The sequence below is a fragment of the Artibeus jamaicensis genome, unplaced genomic scaffold, assembly GCF_021234435.1.
Source record: "Artibeus jamaicensis isolate MK-2021 breed Jamaican fruit bat unplaced genomic scaffold, CSHL_Jam_final contig_1015, whole genome shotgun sequence".
NCBI lineage: Eukaryota > Metazoa > Chordata > Mammalia > Chiroptera > Phyllostomidae > Artibeus > Artibeus jamaicensis.
In genome coordinates, this window is record NW_026521194.1 from 6,079,406 (window position 1) to 6,101,791 (window position 22,386).

Genomic DNA, 22,386 nt, shown 5'->3' on the forward strand with positions numbered 1-22,386 from the left:
GATATCTATAGAGGGTACGTGGTTATATCTAGAACACTTGTAGGTGCATGTGTCTTTTTTCCAGCAATCTCACTCCTAGGACTTTAGTCTAATAATAAAACAAAAAATATCAAATAACTTATGCTCAATATTATTCACTGTGACATTTTTTTATAGTAGCAAAAAATTGAAATCAACCCCAATGCTCATCATTTGAAGACTGGTTGAATAAACTAAGGAGATTCATACAATCTAATATTGTGTGACTATAAGACAAAAATGAGGAAGGTTTTTATATACTCATGTGGCTTGAGACCCAAGATATAATTTAAGGGAAAAGAGCTAAGCACAGAGAAAACATAAATTATATGCTTCTTTTTGTGTAAGAAAAAGGGTTACGTATATAAAAGCAAATGTAAATAAATATATTTGAAAAATACTAGAGAATTAACTAAAAATAAATAAAAACAATTCCCCATAGGGGAAGGAAACCATTCAGAAATGTGGCTTCTCTCAATCTAATCAGTTATATAATTTTGACTTTGAAATCAAGTGAATGTCTTACCTATTCAAAATTTAGAGTCCTAAAAGGGAGAAAGCAACCCCTAAAGACTGAGGAAATTATAAGCTCCTGTTACTAATAGGGATATAGGAAGAGGATTTTCTCACACATTGATGGTGTGAATTAAAACATTTTTGGAAAGCACACTGCCTGGCAATATTTATTAAAATGAAGTATTTGTGTGTGTGTGCGCACCCACTGACCTAACATTCCACTCCTGGGAATTTATATGAGAGAAGTAAAAACATGCTAGATATATAGGCATGAGATTTATTACAGCACAAATCTGGAGGCAAAGTTTTATGTTCTTATGAGAATGATTGTCTAAATCATTTTGTGTCTACACTATGCAATATCATGCAGTATTAAAGAAAATGAATTGGAACTCTACTAGGAGATGTAGAGGAATTCATATGAAAACATTTGAATGAGAAAGATAAAATACAGATAAGTGTGACTGATATAACATTATTTTTGTAAAACAACCAATGAGGAAAAACTATAGATATGTGTTTCTGTGATTATGTAATCATGAGGTTAATATATAGTACTGCATAAGAATAGCAATTACCTGTGTAATTAGGGCAAATGTTAGAAAATGGAGGGCCAAGCAATATAATGAGGGCACCAAAACTGCTTTAAAAATGGATAAAAGCAAAGTTTATGTATATTTGCATGGTTTGAGTCCATTTTGCTTTTCTGTAAAATTACATATGTCTGACTACGTGAGAACACAGGCCAACATTTAAGAAAAGGCATGCAGTTGGTAATCTTAGAGGTGGTATGCATAATTAATGTTGACTCAAACCTTTGAAGAGAAGCAAAAGAATATGAGAAGGAAGAACAAAGGAAAACAGATCAGGACTGGAAGACTCTGGAGGAAAGAGAAATAGGAAGCATCCAGGAGGTAGGAAGCTTGAACAACAAATACTCCAGAGGGCACACGTCAGTTTCAGGTCACAGCAAGTGGTCTGGAGAGACTTGCTAACATCTTCACACAGTCGTACGTTCTTCAGCAAAGCCTTCCTCTTGACTCAAGCAGAAGTGGTTGCTTTCTTGTCAGTGCCACCTGCTGTCTGGGTGTACCGGAAAATATCTCATTGTGTTGTAATTCTGTCCTTGTACTTTCCCTCCTTTGATCTTTTTGCAGTCTTTGTTATTAACATCTTTGTAGGCTCAGCCTTTATGTCAATATCTCACACATAGAAAGAATTGTAAAAATATTTATCAAAAGAATTGTTTAAGTTCAGGGGATAGGATCAAACCTAGGTCTTCTTTCTCTAAGGCTACTTTGCTGCCCTGAAAGTAACAATGCTATGGAGTGGAGATTCCATTTGAAAGTTTCGAAGCACCTGTTTGCAATATTCCAAAAGAGCAGAGAGATGCTTTCCTGGGAAGTCCAGATTGGAAATATGCAGGAAGGAGAAAAAGGGTGAGACAGACTTCTGCCTTCTTCTTTATTCTGTGTTGCTGTCAGTCTATGCGTAAATTAACTTAGCAGAAGAGCTAAACAGTTTGTTTTCCTACTGGGAAAATAAGACTGGAAGAAGGGCTAAAGTTTAGTCCCTCTGATTCCCTCTGTTTATGGCATTTGCAGGCTCCGAAATAGGGAATTTAGGGAATTGAGACAAAAGCAGTGTCTTCCACTCTAAGAGTCCCAAGAAGCAAAGCGCCTTTAATGAAGGCCTGGGTTGTAGGAAGCTGGACGCTGCCTTTCTGCTTTCCATCTCTTCACTGTGCGTTCTGTCCCCGTATCAGTCTAAACTGTATTTCCATGTCACACATTCTCTCTCTCTCAGAGGAAAAGCACTCACCTAGCCCTGTGTAAATCCCATCATCACCCTTTTACTCTTCTCCTTCTTTATTAAAACTATAAGCTCTGGAGCTTAAATTGCCCACATGTGGTCTTAATTCATTCTAAAAATGCTAAATCTATTCAACAGTTTTGAATTATAGGAGCAGGGTGATAAAGTGGGTGCCTTTGCATTTTAGGGATCTATGTGCATAAGGATCTCTAAGCAGTAAAATCTTATATCTCTGTACCATCAGCTGGTAAGTTCCCTATGTGAAGTTGAAAGTGTAAGAAAAATGTTATGTTTTAATATATATGTATCAATGGGATTTTTATGAAATCCATCTCACTATAGAGAGCTCCTATATTTAATTTATATAATTATATATTATATATTTTCATAACATAATATGCACATATTATATAATATACATCTACATGCAGATACATGTAATATATTCATATGTAAAACAATCTATGTAGATCTAGATAGATATCTATTTATTTATCAAGAGAGAGAATGAATAAGGAATTGGCTCACATAATTATTGAGGCTGAGAGCTCCCAAGGTTTGTGATCAGCAGCCTGGAGACCCGGGAGAGTGGGTGGTATGGACCCAGTTTGTTCAAAGGTCGGAGTGCTGAGCAAGCTGCTGGTGTATGTGACAGCTGAAGTCAGCAGAAGACTGATGTCCCAAGGCAGGTAAGGCAGGTAAACTTCCCTCTCACTCAGTCTTTTTCTTCTCTTCTCTTCAGGTCTCCAGTTGATTGAAATGACCAAACCCCATGAGGGAGGGGAGTGGCTTTGCTTAGTCTACCAATCCCAAAGTCAATCTGATCCTGCCACACCCTCACGGATTCACCCAGAATAATATTTGATCTAACATCCGGACACCTTGTCAAGGGGCCCAGCCAAGTAGACACATAAAATGAACTGTCACACCACGTGAACCTGAGCACAGTCTTTTGAAAAATACCCTTTGCTGATATGGCTACAACAGTAAAGGTATTTGATTTCCCTTAAATAGCCCTTATAAGAGATATTAGATATTGCAAACACAGGCTGGCAAGCCACTCTCCTGGCCTGAAACTGTAGTGAGCAATCAATTGTGTATCATGGGTACAACTTATTTCACCCATTGTTTGGATCAGAGCTGCACATACATCCTTGTCTGGCACCATGCTGGTATAGTTCCCATTTCTATTATTAGGTAGATCAATTGTTCTTATTTAGAAATGTTTGATGAAACACTTTTCTAAAATAGTTTTTAATAAATTATCTGTCTCACAGTTTTTTTCTCAAGGAGCTAATTAATTTTATATTTTTGCCTCATCATTAAATATTTTAAATATGCAAATCTGTTGGCATTTAGTACTGTCTATTATATTGGTGCCAAAAAAGCCTGCAGAATAATCTTGTTTCAGGAGATTTTTCTTCACAAGCTCCCTTAATAGGGTATAATTTGCATAAAATAAGCTTAAATTGATTACATATTTCTGGTAAGGTTTTCTGTTTCACAAGACCGGGATCGGGAGAAGGCATGTGCCTGTCACCCCTGGCTGGCTGTCCTCCCTCTGGTGAGATGGCTGTCTGCCTCCCTGAGCCCAGAGCAATGTGCTGGAGTAGAGGAAGCATTTGTCAATGTTCCTTTTAACACTGTGGTTATGCATTCCGTGATTATTAAACATATACGTAGCTGGTTAGCGTGCTTCATCCAAATAAAGACAAGCAAGAAGGAAAACAAGAAAAGGACAGAGCTTTTATACCTGGTTTTCCAAAACCTGAGCATCCCTGTAGTAGCGCTCGGGGTGCACAGGACGGATCTGGAAAATGTTTGTGTGGATTCTGGGGGAAAATCGCAATGGAAATTATTCATTCAGTACCTGAGTCCATCCAAAGTTCTAAGGCCCAAAAACTTGAAGATATTTCCCCTGCCTGCTTAGAAAAATTATAAACATTCCCTTCCTTCAACAATATTCAATCATCAAATATTTATTGGTTTTTTTAGTTATAGCTTCAAATTTGAACTACACCTTCAGTATTTTAAATTAAGGTCTTTCAACTACGCGTTAAACACCCTCAAGAGATGGAGATCAAGAAGTATAAACACACTGTTTATGCTAAAGTTTTGATAAGTAATTTGTGGACAACAGTTGGGTTCTACCCATGACCAGATTAAAGAACAATGGCCCAGACTGGGAGTGGCTTCCCTGGGAAGAGCCGAAATCTACAGGACGAGGGGAGGCTGCCTTGCAGGTGAGAGCGTCCCAGCCAAAGGGAATAACATGTGCAAAGCCCAGTTCCACAACAGAAGAGGTGGTGCCTTTCCGTGTCCTGCCACGGATGATTATATGGGTCCCAGAAAGTCTCGGGGTGGACAAAGGAACACAGCCCTTGGTTCCTTCCCTCGGGTCTTAGAGTCTCAGTCCTGGGGTGTACTTGGTGGCCACAGTCACAGTTTTTTCTGTGATTAAACTGTAAAACCAACCTTCCTGGTAAATCAATTTTGTCTTCTGCCTAACTGTGCCCTAGTTAACACCTAGGCAATCCTCACTCCTCTTGCCGCTAAAGAATCGCCCGAGGCTTCTGAAAGAAATTCAGTGTGTCAGCTAAGAAAACCAAGAAGTGTTCAAGGAAAATCATCTGTTAGCAATATAAAACTTTGCATTTGATTCAAGGGATGCTTTTGTATCTTACTGTAACTCATGTGACGCAGTGGTCTCACCTACAAGTGGGAACTAATCAACAAAATGAACAAGCAATCAAAATATAACCAGAGTTGTTGAAATACAGAACAAACTGACAGTAACCAGAGGGGAGGGAGGAGGGGAAAATGGGGGAGAAAGGGGAAGGGTTTTCTGGAACGGTTATAAAGGAGACATGGACAAAACCAAGAGGTGGGGTAGGATTGAGGGTGGGAGGTGGGGATGGCTGGGGCAAGGGGGAGTTGTGGGGATGGGGAATGGAGATGGCTGTACTTGAACAACAGTTAAAAAAAGGCAAAAACACAATGAAAATGATAAAACTCAATTATAAGTAAGAATTATTTTGATGTATCCTATTAAAGATGAGTCCATGCTATGCTTGGAAAAGGAGGGGCTGGGAAAAGGACACAGATAAGCTTCTGCGGGCAGAGTTAAAGATTTTATTTGTTTGAAAAACTAATGAGCACATTTCAAGATGAAAATTCATCATCTTAAGAATTATATTTTAACCTCAAGAGGCAACACAACTGAACAAGTATGTCTGGTTTGGGTGTATACACACTTATACACACATAATATTCATTTTTAACTCAAGATAAATGTCCAGACTAAGGTGAGGGCCACTCAGAACAGGAAGAAGTCTTAGATATACATACCTTATCTCCACCAGTCTAGATTGTGCCGTGGGTTGTAAAATACCTTATAGTAACTTTAGTTTAAAAATGCGTCACCTTTGACTGTGCGAGGATTTACTGGTTTAAGTGATGAGCTCGTTAAAGAGAAAGTTGTGCTGGTTGAACTGCTAATCTCACTGCTTGGCTTTGAATGCCATTGACCCCAAGTTGTGTCTAGTGGGGTAAAATGCATGTGTGTGCTTTGTTATCTGTTCTCCCGCCTCCTGATTCTGCTCTGTTATCTCCATGTCTTCGACCAGGCTGCTTCAGGACTGGTGCAGGCCAGAAATGAAAACTGCTTCAAAAAATGCTTAGATAAACTCATGGATGGGCCATGTAATTAATTATTAAGGGAGGCTGGCATGGTTTGTGTTGCCTCCCCAGCCTTTTCATGGTTGAGATCAGAGGCAATAAATACACTCTCCTGCCAAACTGCTCTTTGAGACAAAAAGGATAACTGCATGGCCTGACCTAATGAATGTAATGAACATTTTTATGACCTTTTAAATCACCTTCTATTTTTAAGAAAGGGAGCAAACTCATAATATCTCGGGGAGATTTGCTTCAGCAGTTTAGACTAAGTCTGCTTGGGGGAATGGCTCATTACGACTGCGCAAGGCAGGCTATGATCTTGAAAGGCAGGGCGCCCAACGTTGCCAAGCTGAAAATATGGCTTTAGTCACAATGTAAATGTGCAGTAGTGAAATGATTTGACAGTTTTGTGACTTTTTTATAGTCATAAACTTTAAAAAGTAATTGTGAAGGTGTCTGATAGGTGTATAGGAGTTCAGTATCCCATTCTACTTTTATATATATGACATTTTCCATAATAAAACTTTTAAAGTAATCGTTAGTAAAGCCATTATTGCATAAAGGGGCTATAAAAGGGCATGTTTGGCCTTATCAATTTGTACCTAAATCTGATATAATTTAGTCACGTTTAGCCCTTGACCACTCAAGAGGCCACGGGGAAACATAGACTTAAAATGCAGACATCACAGTTTCCAGGGCTACCAGGGGTTCAGCAAGAGCACAGAGTGGATGCTGCCAAGATCAAAGAAAACAAGAGGCAAGAGAAATCATCTGGCCACCCAGTGTGGGCACAGCCAAGTTTCTGCTAGAGTGCAGGTTGGAGACTGGGAGCCTGATTAGAACAAGAGAAAAAACGGAAAGTGACCAGAGATGGGAGGGATTAGATGGAAATAAGCAGAGACTGCAAGGCAATCTGAGGCTCTTCCTGCCATACCGGAGCTCAGTGCACTGCACTGAAGTTCCTCATGGCATGAGAAGCACTAAATGCCTGTGTGGAATCAAGACCTGTTCTTCACCCTGTTGAGTCTTAAAAGAACGAGCTCCCTTTAGAGTCACAGACAAGGACAGACTTCAGTAATTCCCCCAGTCTGAGCATCACCTAAAGATTTTACAGAGATGATGGAACTAGTAAGTGAAATGCATTAAAAAAATAATTAAGTAAAAGAGTCCTTCTTCCTAAAATCCCAGCACAAATCCAAGATGTTAGATGCTAAAAGAGAGTTTCCACCTTCGGTTATTGCACTTCCTCCAATTCCCGATGTTAGCCTGTCTCTCTGATGTAGGAAATAGATTTATTTCAGATTTTGGCAGGTCTTTCTGACAAGTGCTGAAAATGCCTCCATTCCGGGGGCTGTTTCTGATTTTACTCTTTTATCTTCTTGTATGTCTTTTAGTCAAGCATCCACTGAATTTTTCTTGTTCCAGGCAGAGCAACAGGCCTGGGGATAAAATTCTGAATGACATAGAATTCTTGCTCCCAAGTGCTTCTGGATTTGTTCTAATAATGTCATGTGAGCAGTTTCAACATTGTAAAAACAGGATGCTCCTTGCTAAAAAAAAAAATGCCTCTGTGGTCTGTGTCAGAACCTGTCGCTGTGGGTGCCCTGCTCTTGCCGTTACCTTCATTAGGTAATCAGAAGATGGCAAGGGAGTCAAAACAAGAGACATCGTACATATTGCTGTACCTGACTGCCCCTATCAAATTTTCTATTTTTATTTTATGTTTTTTGTTTGTTTAAATTGTTTAGTGCTTCAGGTGGCTGAGTAAACTTATAGAACTTAATCTGGCTGAGAACGGAGATGAGACAAACTCATCTGTGTGAGGCAGCATGTTATTTGCAGTGAGGAAAGGGGCCTGGCGTACCTCTCCAGACCCCTCCAGGGTCTTTCTATAAACAGATGTTTCCTGCCTCAATAATATTCACTGTGCAGCTGTATGAAATTTCTGTGTTCTATCGGCTTACATTTCTCTGATGCATTCTGATAGAATCTCCTTCTAGAGTGAGTTATAGCCTTCAAAACAAGAAACATGTTTGGCAAGCTGCAAATTGAGGCTGAGACCATTTTATCTAGAGTGCTGGATATATTCCTAGGGTGGTATTTATCCAGAATTTTCTTTCCACTTTTACGGCCAGTCTTGTCTAGCTGTCATCAGCAAATAGAGACACCGTTGTCACATAAGGTGTTAGATTTAGAAGACTAGAGCCCTTTATTGGGACAATGTTCCTCTTTAAGACAATCTTATCAGCTTCCTTTTTAGCAAGGACCAGACACAGGAATGATATACATTCTAATTTGATGGACACACTCAAACATTTTCCTTTCTAGGTCAGGTGAGTTTTTTTTTATACTTTCTTTTTTCTTTTCTTTTTTAGTAACTGCATTACCCTTCTCAGTTTAACTTTCAATAAGTTCCTGGATTTGGAGGAAAAGGGCACTAAACTGATATGGTAAGTAACAAACGGCTTTGTATTTTTTGGATCTTGCCTTTCTAGAAATAATAAAAGCAAGGTGTTTTCATTTCACAATCACAGCTGGTGACCCCGGATTACTTCTTGCTTTTGATAATCCTTTCTTTGTATTCACCTGGAGTACTTGGTTGTACTAATAATACTAATAATTGTTGTACCCCCTTACTTATTTTACATATTCCTTTCCTCAATCCTTGCAGTCAACCTTGATATTATTATTATGACTTTACATACCAGGAAACTGAGGCACAGAGAAGTTATGAAAATTGCTCAAGTTCACATATCTTTATATTGTCTTCTGTGTCTAAGCTTCATGGTAATCAAAATTACCTGTAGTCTCTCTTGAAATGTCCTCTTCACTCAATGTGTGCTCAAAATGTACTTTAAACATTTAACGCAGGAATTGCATGAATGAGGATGGAAATAGGAGTACACCAAAAGAGCCAAGGCTGGCAAACTAACTTTTCTGAGCTTTCCTGCTTTATTAAAAAATACAGACAATCACATTAACCTTTTAAGAATATTTTCAGCTTATGCAAATTATGGTATTTCTTGTTATATACCAGAAGCTCAAGAAGGTCAGGTCCCTTTTTCTTCCCATAATAATTGTAGTCTTTCTGTTCTCTTTCTTCTAGACTCCACCCAGTTAATCCTAGTGGAGGAGGGGTGGGTGTGGCCAAAGCTTCATCAATCAGAGTATCTCTTTCCCCTGACCTCACTGACTGAGCCAGAGAAAAACACGTAACTGAAGCTCCACCAATCAAAATAGCCCCCAGGATTTTTCAGACTGAAGTTGGTGGGAATGATTACCATTTTCCTCAAGAGTCATGGACTTATTAGGATATGAATTCAGAGATGGCTCATGTAGTCATAGTCCCCTCTGCATGGGGCACATTAACATGTTTGAAGATGGACTAAGCCAATAAAGAGAGAAATACAGGGGTAAGTGGTAAAAAGAAGAAAAAAAGACAGTGTTCAGATTTCTTTCTGGTCCCTAGATCTTGCCATTCATAGGGCTGCATTCACACATTCCCATTAAATCAATAATTTATTTGAACTGCTTTCTTAACCCTACCACCTCAGAAATTTAAAGTTTTTCAATATTGTCTTTCTATAATTAAATCCAGGTAAAAACTGAGTATGTATGGTGTTGGGGAATTGCTTCCAAATAATATCAGGATGGGGTAGTGGATGAGGCTATAGATGGGGTATCACTGGCCCTGGGCTCATGGTTTTGTGGGGATGTGTGACAGGTACAGGAAGGTCATTATACTGTTTCACTTAGGTTTTGTATGCATGTATATAGATTCTTCATAATATAAGTTTAAACCATGAAACAAACAAAAGCAACAACAGTAATAAAAAACCCAAAACCAGGCTATGAACTGAGTCTCATGTTCCTAAAAAGATTAATGTGCCTTATGAACAGTTATGAATAGATAAAGAGGAAAAGTCCTTTTGGTGCTTGAGGGAGAAGACTGGAAGAAAGGAAGGAGCACAAGACAAAGGGTCTACTGAAGACAGTCTGACTCCCTTCCTGGGTCAAAATCTGAAAGGGGTGGAGAACAAGATGGGAAAAGAAGCCTAAGTAAATGGGTTTTTTTTGTCCTTTTTCAATTTTTCTCTTTATGTACACTACCCTCAGAGGGTTCTGGGGCAGCGCAGTAATGTAGTTTGGGGAAGCATCTCATTATTCACTCATTCATTTATTCATTTGCTTATTCATTCATTTGGGTAATATTATCTGATTCAGGAAGCAGAAAAGCCTGGCTAATGCAGTATCTGGCATGTAGGTAGCGCTCAAGAAATATTTGTTGAATTAATAAATGGAAAAAGGGGTATGCTATAAAGAAACACCTTTAATTACAAGACTCTTTTGACATTACATCAATATTCAAACTTCTACATTTGGAAGCTGCCAATCTCTGCTGCAGATTCAGTTTTGAAGGCCAGGAACGCATCGCCACAGAAATTTCGCGTAGACATCCACAGCTTGAAATGTGTTCTAAGTGACAGTGTTTGAAACCCCCTAAATCGAGTTTTCTGGCTTTGAGTGACAAGGATGTCAAAAAGATGGAAATTAATCTTTCAAAATATGGATTTTGCTTGTTGCGTTGAAAACCTTTTATTTTCTTCTGGGTAGAAAAGGTCTTTCAGTGTGATGAATTCATAATGTGGATTTAATTGCCTTAGTAATATTAATAGCAGTTAATTTTCAGAGGTGGCAACAAGCCTTTGTTATATCGAATTGATGAGATCCTGAATTGCTCCCTCCACATTGTCTTCTATGGGTAGACGGCCCTACATTCATCTGTGCCTCTATGTACAATGCTCACTTGAACCACAGATATTTATTGAACATAAGGCATGATGTGCTACAAAAAAAGAATGGGAAGGCATGGCTCATCCTATCAAAGAAGTGATAGGGGAGAGAAGCTGTATCGTTTTTGGATCTTTCCTAGGCAAGTCAGTTGCTTTAAAAGTAAACGAGGAAATTGGTATGAATTCTGTGCTGCCGTCTGGCGTGCAGTGCATTGCTCCACCACATTCCTCTCCCGAAGCTGCATCCCTGCGGGCAGAACAATAGTCATTCTTTATTCCACTGTTTTTATTTGTCTCCAAACATGTGAAGGCAAACAGAGCTGCAGCTAAGAGAAATTGAGAAATCAGCAAAGTTTGTGTAACCCCAGTGTCCCAGACAGGTCCAGTTCTTCAGAGAGCGCTGTTCCTTTGTTAAAACAGTAAAGTCAACTCTATTTTTAGAACAGTCTTAAATTTACACAAAAATTGCTAAGATCCTGTGGAATGCTTGTATAATTAATGTAAGAATATAGATTATTATTGTTAGCTAAAGTTCAGACTTTCCTTTGATTTCCTTAGTTCTAGCATTTTTATCCAAATAAAGGTAATCTGATATTGAAAAAGAAATGGAATGGGATAATGTGGAAAAATTAGGTTGAACGGGCTACTGTATGATGAGGATGTAAAAACCAAGACCTTCCTGGGAACTACCAGGGGACTGCTTTGTCCTTGGCTCCTGCCCCTGATGCCGTTTTTAGATACACAGGTAACTTTGTTTCAAGCCTTAGCTTGAATTGATCAAAAGGGCCCATTAAGATGATTTTTTTTAAAATAGAGGAGCAATTTATCATCAAAGTTGAATTCAAGTCACCCCCCAAAAGAAACAGAAACATTCTTTTAAAATAATCTTGCTGACCTACCCCACATGTATTTATCAAGTTAAAAGAAATACGGATACAGATTACATTCACCTTCATTATTCTGGGCTCCTCTTCGACAATGCTCCCCCACCATGTGCTCTCGGGTGTCCAGTTTGGACATGCCAGGGTCCCAGAGCTTTCTTCCAACCTCAAGAATATAGGAAATGAACCAAGAAAGTGAAAATAGCTTTCATGGAACATACCCTCAACACCAGGTATCAACCTTGTCTCGGTAGGCAAAGGTCAGTGGGCCTCGTTAGAGGTGCTCCATTGCCTACAGATTGCTTCCTCCGTCTGCTGTGGGAGAACCGCACAGAGATGGGAGGCAGCCGGCAGAGCACATCAGAATTGGCACCTCGACTGGGCTTGTTACTGATTCAGTTTGCCTTTCTCCTGCTGGACAGGTCCAAGGTGGAGTCACTGCTATGATGAGGCTATAGAAAGACAGACTGACTCAAGAACTGATTTCCAACAGAAACTTCCTCGTAAAGGAAAACTGCTGAACTGTGTTTAGTCTTGAAATTATAGCTTAATAAATACCACCTAAACAAAATGCCTTATGAATTTATGCATTTGAAGTGTGTTAAGACAAAGTTTTATGAGTGATTTTATTCCTTTAACTGTGCAAAGATGTAGCTCACTCATTCATAAAGATGTTCCAGAGAAATGTTGTTTACAGTTGTTTACAAAGTTTTGTCCACTCTGGGAGCTAGAATCTTCTTTGTATCCACCAAAGAAGATTTACCTATGTAAGGTTTTCAATATACATCAATACATGGAAGTTTTTCTTTGGGAAATTGAAGATAACCAAATGATTTCTTGCAAATGAACTGAATTTACAGTACAGAAGGAGAAAACACTATACACTAATAAGCAAAGAAATCATTGTAAAAATTATAAAAGATATACAAAGTTTCTGAAATCGAAATTTCTAGCTCCTTTTGTTGTTGAATAGGTGAACATTCCTGCCAGCATGCGCTGGTCTTAAACAGACCTCTCTCTTCTCAGTTTCTAAAGTTCCCCTTTTATGCCCAGCTGATGCAGCCTTGTGACTGAGCAGCCTGGGTGTTAGCCTCCTGCTACCCTGCATGAGCATAACGTAGAAATAGATGAGGAAGAAAACAAATTTTTATTAACAGGGCTTCTAATTTGGGAGAGCTGAGGTTTCCCCTGCTGCAAACCATTTTCTTCCACAAAACAGAAGTCCCCTTGTTCCTAGAAAGACTGAAATCCAAACCCATGGCCAGAAGTTCATCATTCACGTAGCCCAAGGCGGCTACATGAATGTATCGGAATCTCTCTAGCTTTCAGGCTTTCTCTTTCTGGGATGCACACTTGTGGGTTCCAGAGTTGCCATGGTCTCAGACCGCTTCCTCTCTCTCCCAGGGGCAGGGTGTACTATCAGATCACTCCAGCCAGTAGAACAAGGGGCTCAGTCCCCTGGACCCCAGCGTCCAAGGCTTTTCATGCCCCTGGGGTTGAAGAACTTCCCTGGCCCATGTGTCTGTGTGCTGCTTTCATGGCTACAGTCCATGGAGTCCCATGAATGCTCCGTGCTCCACCCCAACCGGGGGTGAGGGGTAAGGAAGAGAGAGAGCGCTTGTGTGCACATTTTTTTTAAAGCTTTGGCCCAGAAACTCATGTGTGACTGAGCGTTTGCCTTTTCAACCAGTGTGGGCTAATGTCTACCATGTTGGTCACAGTGTCTTTGCCCCTCTTCTGGCTGCCATTTTGCAGAAAGGGGCAGAAGTTTCCCGGATGCCCATAGGCACACAAGCGTCTCCATCCGAGGCGCACAGTTCACGCAGGCACTTTGCAGGCTGTGTCACAAGCTGCTCTGCTGCTGGGGCAATGCACACTGGCTTGTGCAGCAGACTTGTTGCCTTTGCTTACAGTAGCCCCAGGGTGTGGGAGGGCTGTCACAGGGTTTTGGTTGTGATTTCAATCAAGGGGAACTCTGGCACTTTCTGCAAACCCCCTCCCTTTGAGGGGGGAGGTGCTAGCTCCGGTGCCACTTCTGAGGTCCCTCACCCCAGTAATTTAGTATGACCCATCCTGTTACAGTCTGGGATGAAATGACAACCTCTTAAAATTAGCATTCTATTATGATTTTCAGATTATTCTCTATCTCTGTTCTCCTGATTGCATGCAGCTTGATAAAGACATGATCATATGCCTTTGGTGGAGGTTTTTCCTTGGCTAATCAGGTCCACAAAATGTGGCTGTCCCTGTGCCAGGCTGCCTGGCTGCCACCCTGCTCTGTCTCTCTATTTGAAGACTTTCGCTGTGTTCCCTGCCATTCTGCTGTAATAGAAAGGTTATCATCTCTTCCTGGGCTGCAGGTGGGGAGAATGTCAAATTTGATTGGGGTCTGTCTTGCATATTAGTGTCTGCCATTAGTCATTGCCAGACACACTATTATACCTCAGAAGCAGTAACTCAGGGGACTTCCCATTTAACCACTTCCTTCCCCATGACCTAGAGGCAACTTGGGAGCAGCCCTCAACAAGGTGGTAGCAATTCTGTAGAGCCCCTTAGGGCATAAACCTAAAAGGATTGGAAGACTAAAAGGTAGTCCCGGGGATCAGATCATTCCAATGCTACCTTTTGTCCTGACTAAGATCATTCTTAAAGAGGTTACTGACTTGAGAAAGGCAAGTGCATCTTTGTTTTTGGAGCAAAACTTTACAGAAAAGAAACTGCCATTTTCTTTTTGGTACACTTACAGCAAATATTTCTTGCTTCAAGGCAGATATTTTAGAATTTTACTATGCATTAGAATCATCTGGCTAGTTTACTAAAAAAATAAGATTCTCCTGCAGAACCCATATAAATTTGAATTCAGTAGGTTTCACTGAAGCCCATGTATATTTACTTGTCCTATTGGAAATTCCAATGCAAGCGGTCCTTTGATCAAGCACTGGGAAGCTCTGACTGCTCTAAGAGAAGAAATGGGCCTAATAGAGTCAATGAACTTGAGAATCCTGAAAGAACAAAGGTCAAATCACAGGATTTAGTTCTTGGTTTGTGAACTTATTGGTGTGGGTAATACTGATCACCAAGGGGTTGATTTAGAAAATATGGATTACTGGGTTTCCTCCACATTTACTGGGAGCAGGCCTCGGGGAATCATACTCATGCAAACATTCCTGGTGGTTCTTGAGCAAGTTGAAGACTGCAGAAGGAAAGACCTTGTATTCAGCCGATTTCCCACTCATTAAAAAAAACCACCAATAATAGGCTGATTAGTAAAGAACCATTGAATGGGAGCTTCTAGCAAACTTCGGCAGCAAGCGGCAATAGCTTACTTAAAGTTCATGTCTCATTTCTGTTCCTAAAATCAATCCCACTGCCATAGTAAAGAATTACCTCCAGCCACCTAACAGAAGGGACCAATGAGGCTAACCTATATTTGAGTTTGGGGTGTGTGTGTGTTGTGTGTGTGTGTTTTCCTTCACTGTATTGAGCAGGGTAACCAATGCCAGTGTAGTCACCTCATGAGTCGCTCTTTTTGTAACAGCCCAGAGCCAAACATGTAGTTCTCTTTTTCCACTTCGCTATCTTAATGGAATGGATGCGATATTATTTATCAACTGTAAGCTTGATGGAATACATCATATAAATCACCTCAAATGTTATTTGCCACCTTCCTGCCTATTCTGAAATGCATGCTGGCTTAATTCATCTAATTAGTCAATGCACAGATCAGGAGCACATTTACAGCTTCTCTGTCATCATAAATAAAGTAGCTTTGTTTTCATAGGCTAAATAATTCATTTTAAGGATGGATACTAGGAAGAATCTGGGAGAGCTGACCTCTATTACAGTAAAACATGGAATAACGATGACAGGGTTTTCTTTTTGTTCTGCGTGCCCTCCATTAACCTTCTATTAAAATACTTCTTTGCAGGGGCGTCTGGGAGGAGGAGGCAGCACGCGGCAGAAATGTCATGCCCTCCCACCTGGAGAGGCATACCTGCCATTTGCTAAGAATGAGCTTACCCATTTAAAACCTCTTGATTGAAAGACACGTGGAGTCTCAAGTACGCGCATGCGCACTGCAGGGCTGGGGACCACAGATGCTGTAAATTCAGGAGCCCACGCTGCTGGCTGAAAACAATCTAAAAGGAGAAAGGGGTCAGAGTCTCAGGTGAGAAACGGGGCTAAGCGCAGTGAACAGGTTGGATGTTATGAATGAGCAATTGTTTCTTTTCACAGCTGTGGTTACCTGGTGCAGCCAGGCTAGCTGTGTGGTCCCCGCCTTTGGGATGCACACTCGCCTTACTGCAACGTGAGTGGAAGCCTGCAACACGGCAGCCCTGAAAGGGCAATATGTTCCATTATTTACATGCTGTGTCCCCTTAGAAAATCTGGCTAACCTCTTTGTGTGCTCTTCTTGGTGTAATGTGGATGTCTCACAGGATTGTGTTAGCCAATTTGAGCACTAGCACGTGGCCTGCTCCTCATACATCCACGGCTCAGAGCAAGAGTGTGAGTGGAGGCTCCTACGCCCAGCCCATTGTTTGTTCTCTTATTACCTCTCCCCGTTCCTTCTCTACCCCACAACCTAGCACACAGCCTTCCCCTGGCATCCCCTCAGCCTCAGAAGAACCTGGAAGTGAGTTTAGCCCTGTAGAGCAGAAAATTCTGGGTCCTGTTATTCAGAGGATGAGCAAGAAAGCTGGAGCATGGTGGGTAGGACTGGGCAGTTGGTGCAGATTCTTCCCTTTATCCTTTTCACTGGCTCATTTCAGAAGCTTGGGTTTTTTAAAAATAAAAGTATTGTCTCAAAGCAATAGAACTACAAATTACAAAGCGTGAACTTTAATATATGTAAGTTAAAAAAATACCGCCAACGAAAACCAGAGTGAGTGGTGTGTAGGCTATAACATATGGATCTTATTGCATTACATATGCATGACATAACTTTAGATTAAAGGAGTTGACCTAAATAACTCTGGGACACAGGGTTTTGACTGGGAACGGTAAGAATAACATTGGTTTTTAGCTGGTAGTTTCTTTCTTCTGGTGGTAATGATGAATAATTCTGAAAACACTTCGCATGGACACATAAGGAAATGGGTGATGGCTGGCGGGAGCTGGTTTCTTGCTGTTAAAGGGGGAAGCTACAGATAAACAAGAAGGGAAGGTCAGAAAACACCTTGTGGCTCTGGGTGAGAGTTTGAGACACCGGTCTGGACTCATGTCTAACTTTACTTGTTCATAGATGGTGTATGAACAATTATAGATATGTTCGTATATACATGCATGTACTATCTAGCTGTGTTAGCTCAGGGCCCCGGGAACAACAATGCCCTGGTAGCAATGAACATGTACAGCACCCAGACCTTAACTTCACAATTCTGTTTTCCAATGAATGAAACCAAGGTCCTTGGAAAAATGGCTGATTCTACGGCTGGGCAGGGAAAATATCCCAAACCAGTCCCTTACTTTAAGGACAGGAATAATCTTGCCTGAGAACTTGTGATGCAGTCCAATGTTATAAATAGTGGACTGGGCCAAAACCCTTTCAGCTTATTGCCTGCCAACATTCACTGCAGCTGCTACACTCAGACGGTCTGGCAGCAATCACTACATTTTACTTTTCATAAGAGAAGTATCATTACCTACAGTACGGAGAAAAGACCTCTGAGTTCTAGGGAGTTCTTTGAGTTTTTCTATTTTATCCTCACCCAAGAACATTTTTCCTTGTCTTTTTAGAGCAAGAGGAAGGGAGAGAGAGAAACATTAATTGGTTGCCTCCCATACACACCAAGACTGGGGATCGTACATGCCAAACCTGGGATCTAACCTGCAACCTAGGAATGTGCCACAATTGGGAATGGAATCCACAACCTTTGCTTACAGAATGACTCTCCAACCAACTAAGCCACACTGGCCAAGGCTCTTTGAGATTTTAAAGTGGTAGAACTGTCCCATAACATCTGCCAACATATTCCAGCTAGCTGGTAGCTGTTTTTGTGTTTCATAGCTAATCCCCACTTTGCAAAAAAATGTGTAAGTGTGATTCATGACCTTTGTAGTGTTAAATGATATCAAGTGGCTACTTAATTTGTTACTCAGAACATTGATGACATCTTACCTCTTGACAGACACTATCTAATTTTCAGACAAGGCAGCTTCTAGATATCTAATTTTGGAAAAAAGTCAACTTCATTGAATTTCTATGGTAGCTCTGCATCAGCAAGACCTGCAGGTCCCTGTGCCTCTTTTGATACACAAAACATGGGCCATAGATTAGACTATTTCAAACAGTAATTAATGTGGAACTCTGATAGGGACTCTGATATTTCATTCCAATTGGCATTTTTCATTTGATTTCCAGTCAACAGGATGACATATTTACATTTCGTGTTAAGCAAAGAGTAAACTCTGGGGGGGGGGTGCAGCTAAGACACAACTTCCTTCCATCCCAGGACGCAGACTCACAACAGAGCTGTCTGCCAAATTAAGGTTGAGGCAAAGACAAACTGTTTTATTGGCACCCGGGAGTCACAGGAGCCACTTAGAATGGTCACTGAGTTCCTGGGTTACGTTCCAAGGATTCCAGCTGTATTCGGACATTCCAGTTTAACCTGTTTCTTTCTCTCAATTATTTATAAAGACCCTCACTCAATCCTGCAATAAGCTTCCCCCCTTGTCCCCTCTGCTCTCGTTGTCTTTTCAACTTCATCCTCTGAATTTCTCCCGGTCATCATAATCACAGTGGGCCTGCCTTGGTGTCCTTGTTTGTGTAGCCATCCCAGCGGCGAGGCCAGAGAGGAGGTTAAATTACAAAACAGATGTGCAGCAGGTTGGCAGCCAGCCACTGGCCCTGGTGGCACCGGGTGAGGATGGAGGCCCTTTGATGCAGCAGGAATTGATTGCAGCAATACTCCTCTTGTCTCTGTCAGGGTCTGTCCTGGTGATCCCTCTGGCAGCTTTGTCCCCTTCCATCTGATTCAAGCAAACAATTGAGATAGCAAACAGGGATAGATTTTTTTCCCCCTTTACTGCTTTGATAGAATGATTGGTGCAACACCCAGACTTGAGGGTGACAATACATATCCTTTCTCTGTTTTGATTCATTTTTCCATTCACTTCATCTAGATGAAATTTTTATATTTACCCACAACAGAAGAAAGCCATTGGGTATCCATGAGACAAGTCTGGGTTTCATTCAGGGCTCGAATATATTCTAACTGTTGCTTTGGGCAACAGTTAGATATAACATTGATATAACATTGTGGAATACACAATGTTATATAAGTGATATAACATTGAGGAATTACAGTTTTCTCCTGTATATGATGGGGACCTTACCACTTATAAGACTGTAAAGATTAAATAAAGAATTTATTTACAGTGATGAATACAATACCAAGCTTTTGTGGCGAGTGTTAAGGACCAAAAAAAAAAAATCATCATACTTTGTTTAGAAGTAGGAAGAATAGAATATGAGAGTGTCTCAGATAAAAGTCTTTATCTATTCTTTATGGAATTAAAATAATTGAGAAAAAGCAAAAGATGCAAAAGCCATGAGGCATAATTGTTATCATCTTTTGAGGGGGAAAATAAAGTGTGGTGATGTGAAAATGGTTTATTTTGACTATGTAGGTAAAAAAATAGCAACAAAAATCTGATTGGTGTGACAATGAGGGGCCAGAGTGATTATGCTAATGTTCCAACAATGAAAGGAATTCTTTATCTTGTTAAGGTAGTATTTTTCATATTGTGTCATCTGAACATCTGGGCTCCTGTACTAATTAAGCAGTTTTGGAAAAGCAGAAGAATCCCTGTCCCCTCTGTGGACCACTATTTCCTCATCATGAAATGTCATGATTGCAACAGCTCATCTCTTAGGTCTCCTCCCGTGTTAAACCTGCAGTTTCAGGATTTCGATTCTCCTTGCCAATGGAGGCTGTGAGAACATGAGCTACAGAACAACTCAACACCACATCTGGCACCTTAATACCTTTTTCTATACTTGTGTGTTGTCCTCTTCAGGCCAAACCCTGAATTACCATTGTGATGATGTTAAGCTTAAAACCAGTTAAGATAAAATGTAATCGAAGCCTGACATCGGTAAAAATGACAAGCTATAGCAGAAATGAGATTTGGGAAACACACTTTGATTCTGTGTGCATTGTAAGTTTAGTTAAAATGTACACACTTAAAATATTTGAAATTTTATATCCCCTTTTTATGTAATTAGAAATTAAAGTTACTAGGGACATCTTTTTGTGTCAAGAAACAATAAGAAGAAGTGGAACAAATCACAAAAGGTCAGTTTAGAAGGCCAGGGGGATAAAATGGATAATAAAAATCTTGGAAAATTGCAATTAAGTAAGAACAGTTTTCCTTATATCGCTCCATTTTTTCACTTTCTTTCCCTCCCTCTTTATTCTCTCTTCTACACTCCTTCTCACCCCCTCCCTTCCTCCTTTTTTCAGTGCAGTAGGAAACACTCTTACTGCACCCACATCTCTGGTTATGAGGACCAACTTCAATGGCTGACTAATTGTGTCACCTTGTGCAACTTGATTCACATCATCTGTCTTTTTTTCCCTATGTTATAGTACAACTTTTTAAATTTTAATTGTTGTTCAAATACACTTTTCTGCCTTTTACTCCCATCTCAGCCCACTCATCCAGCCTTCCCTCCTCCCTCTCATTTCCATCCCCCCTAGTTTTTGTCCATGTGTCCTTTATACTTGTTCCTGTGAATCCTTCCCCCTTTTCCCTGTGATTCTCTCCCCTCTGGTCACTGTCAGCCTGCTTTGTATTTCAGGGTCTTTGGTCATATTTTGCTTGCTTGTTTGTTTTGTTGTTTAGGTTCCTGTTAAATGTGAGATCATATGGTATTTGTCTTTCACCACCTGGCTTATTTCACTCAGCATAATGCTTTCCAGTTCCATCCATGCTGTTGCAAAGGGTAGGAGCTCCTTCTTCCTTTCTGCTGCATAGAATTCCATTGTGTATATGTACCATAATTTTTTGATCCATTCATTTACTGAGGGGCACCTAGGTTGCTTCTAGCACGTGGCTATTATAAATTGTGCTGCTATGAACACTGGGGTGCACAGGTTCTTTTGGATTGGTGTTTCAGGGTTCTAAAATCCTAGCAGTGGAATTGCTGGGTCAAAAGGCAAATCCATTTTTAGTTTTCTTAGAAAATTCCACAGTGTTTTCCATAGTGGTTGTACCAGTCTGCAGTCCCACCAACCATGGATTAGGGTCCCCTCTTCTTCACAACCTCTCCAACACTTGTTGTTTGTTGCTTTGTTTATGATGGCCATTCTGACTAGTGTGGAGTGGTATCTCATTGTGGTTTTAATTTGCATCTCTCTGATAGCTAGCAATATTGAGCATCTTTTCATGCTTCTCTGGATCCTCTGTATGTCCTTCCTGAAGTATCTATTCAAGTCCTTTGCCCACTTTTTAATTGGGTTGCTTGTCTTCTTAGAGTGGAGTCGTGTAAGTTCTTTGTATATTTTGGAGATTAAACCTTTGTCTGAGGTATCATTGGCAAATATGTTTTCCCATAATGTTGGTTCCTTTTTTATTTTAATACTGTTTTCTGTAGCCATGCAGAAGCTTTTTATTTTAATAAGATCCCATTTCTTTATTTTTTCCTTTATGTCCCTTGTTCTAGGGGACATATCAGTAAAAATGTTGCTGTGTGAAATATCTGAGATTTTCTTGCCTATGTTCTCCTCTAGGATTTTAATGGCATCACAGCTTATATGTAAGTCTTTTATCCACCTTAAATTTATTTTTGTGAATGGTGTAAGTTGGTGCTTGAGTTTCAATTTTTTGCACTTAGCTGTTCAGTTCTCCCAACATCATTTGTTGAAGAGACTATTTTTACTCCATTTTATGTTGCTGCCTCCTTTGTCAAATATTAATTGACTGTAGAGACTTGGGTTTATTTCTGGGCTCTCTGTTCTGTTCCATTGGTCTATGTGCCTGTTTTTATGCCAGCACCAGGCTGTTTTGATTACAGTGACCTTGTAATATAGTTTGGTATCAGGTATTGTGATCCCTCCTACTTTGTTCTTCTTTCTCAAAATTGCAGCAGCTATACTGAGTTGTTTATGGTTCCATATAAATTTTTGAAGTGTTTGTTCTGTGCCTGTAAAATATGCCATTGGTACTTTAATAGATATTGCATTGAATCTGTGAATTGCTTTGGGTAGTATAGTATGGATATTTTTTTGATGTTAATTCTTCTGATCCATGAACATGGTATATGTTTTCATTTGTTTTTGTCTTCCCTGATTTCTTTCTTAAGTGTTGTGTAGTTTTCTGCATACAGGTCTTTTACTTCTTTGGTTAGGTTTATTCCTAGGTATTTTATTTTTCTTATTGCTGTATTGAATGGAATTTCTTTCTTGATTTCTGCTTTTGCTGTTTCATTATTGGTATACAAATTTTTTCTTGATTTCTGCTGTTTTGCTGAATTCATTTATTAGGTCGAGCAGTTTTTTGGTGGAGTCTATAGGATTTTCCATGTATGCTATCATGTCATCTGCAAACAATGACAGTTTTGTTTCCTCCTTTCCAATTTGGATGCCTTTTATTTCCTTTTCTTGTCTGATTGCTGTGGCTAGGACTTCTAATACTATATTGAACAGAAGTGGTGAAAGTGGATAACCTTGTTTTATTTT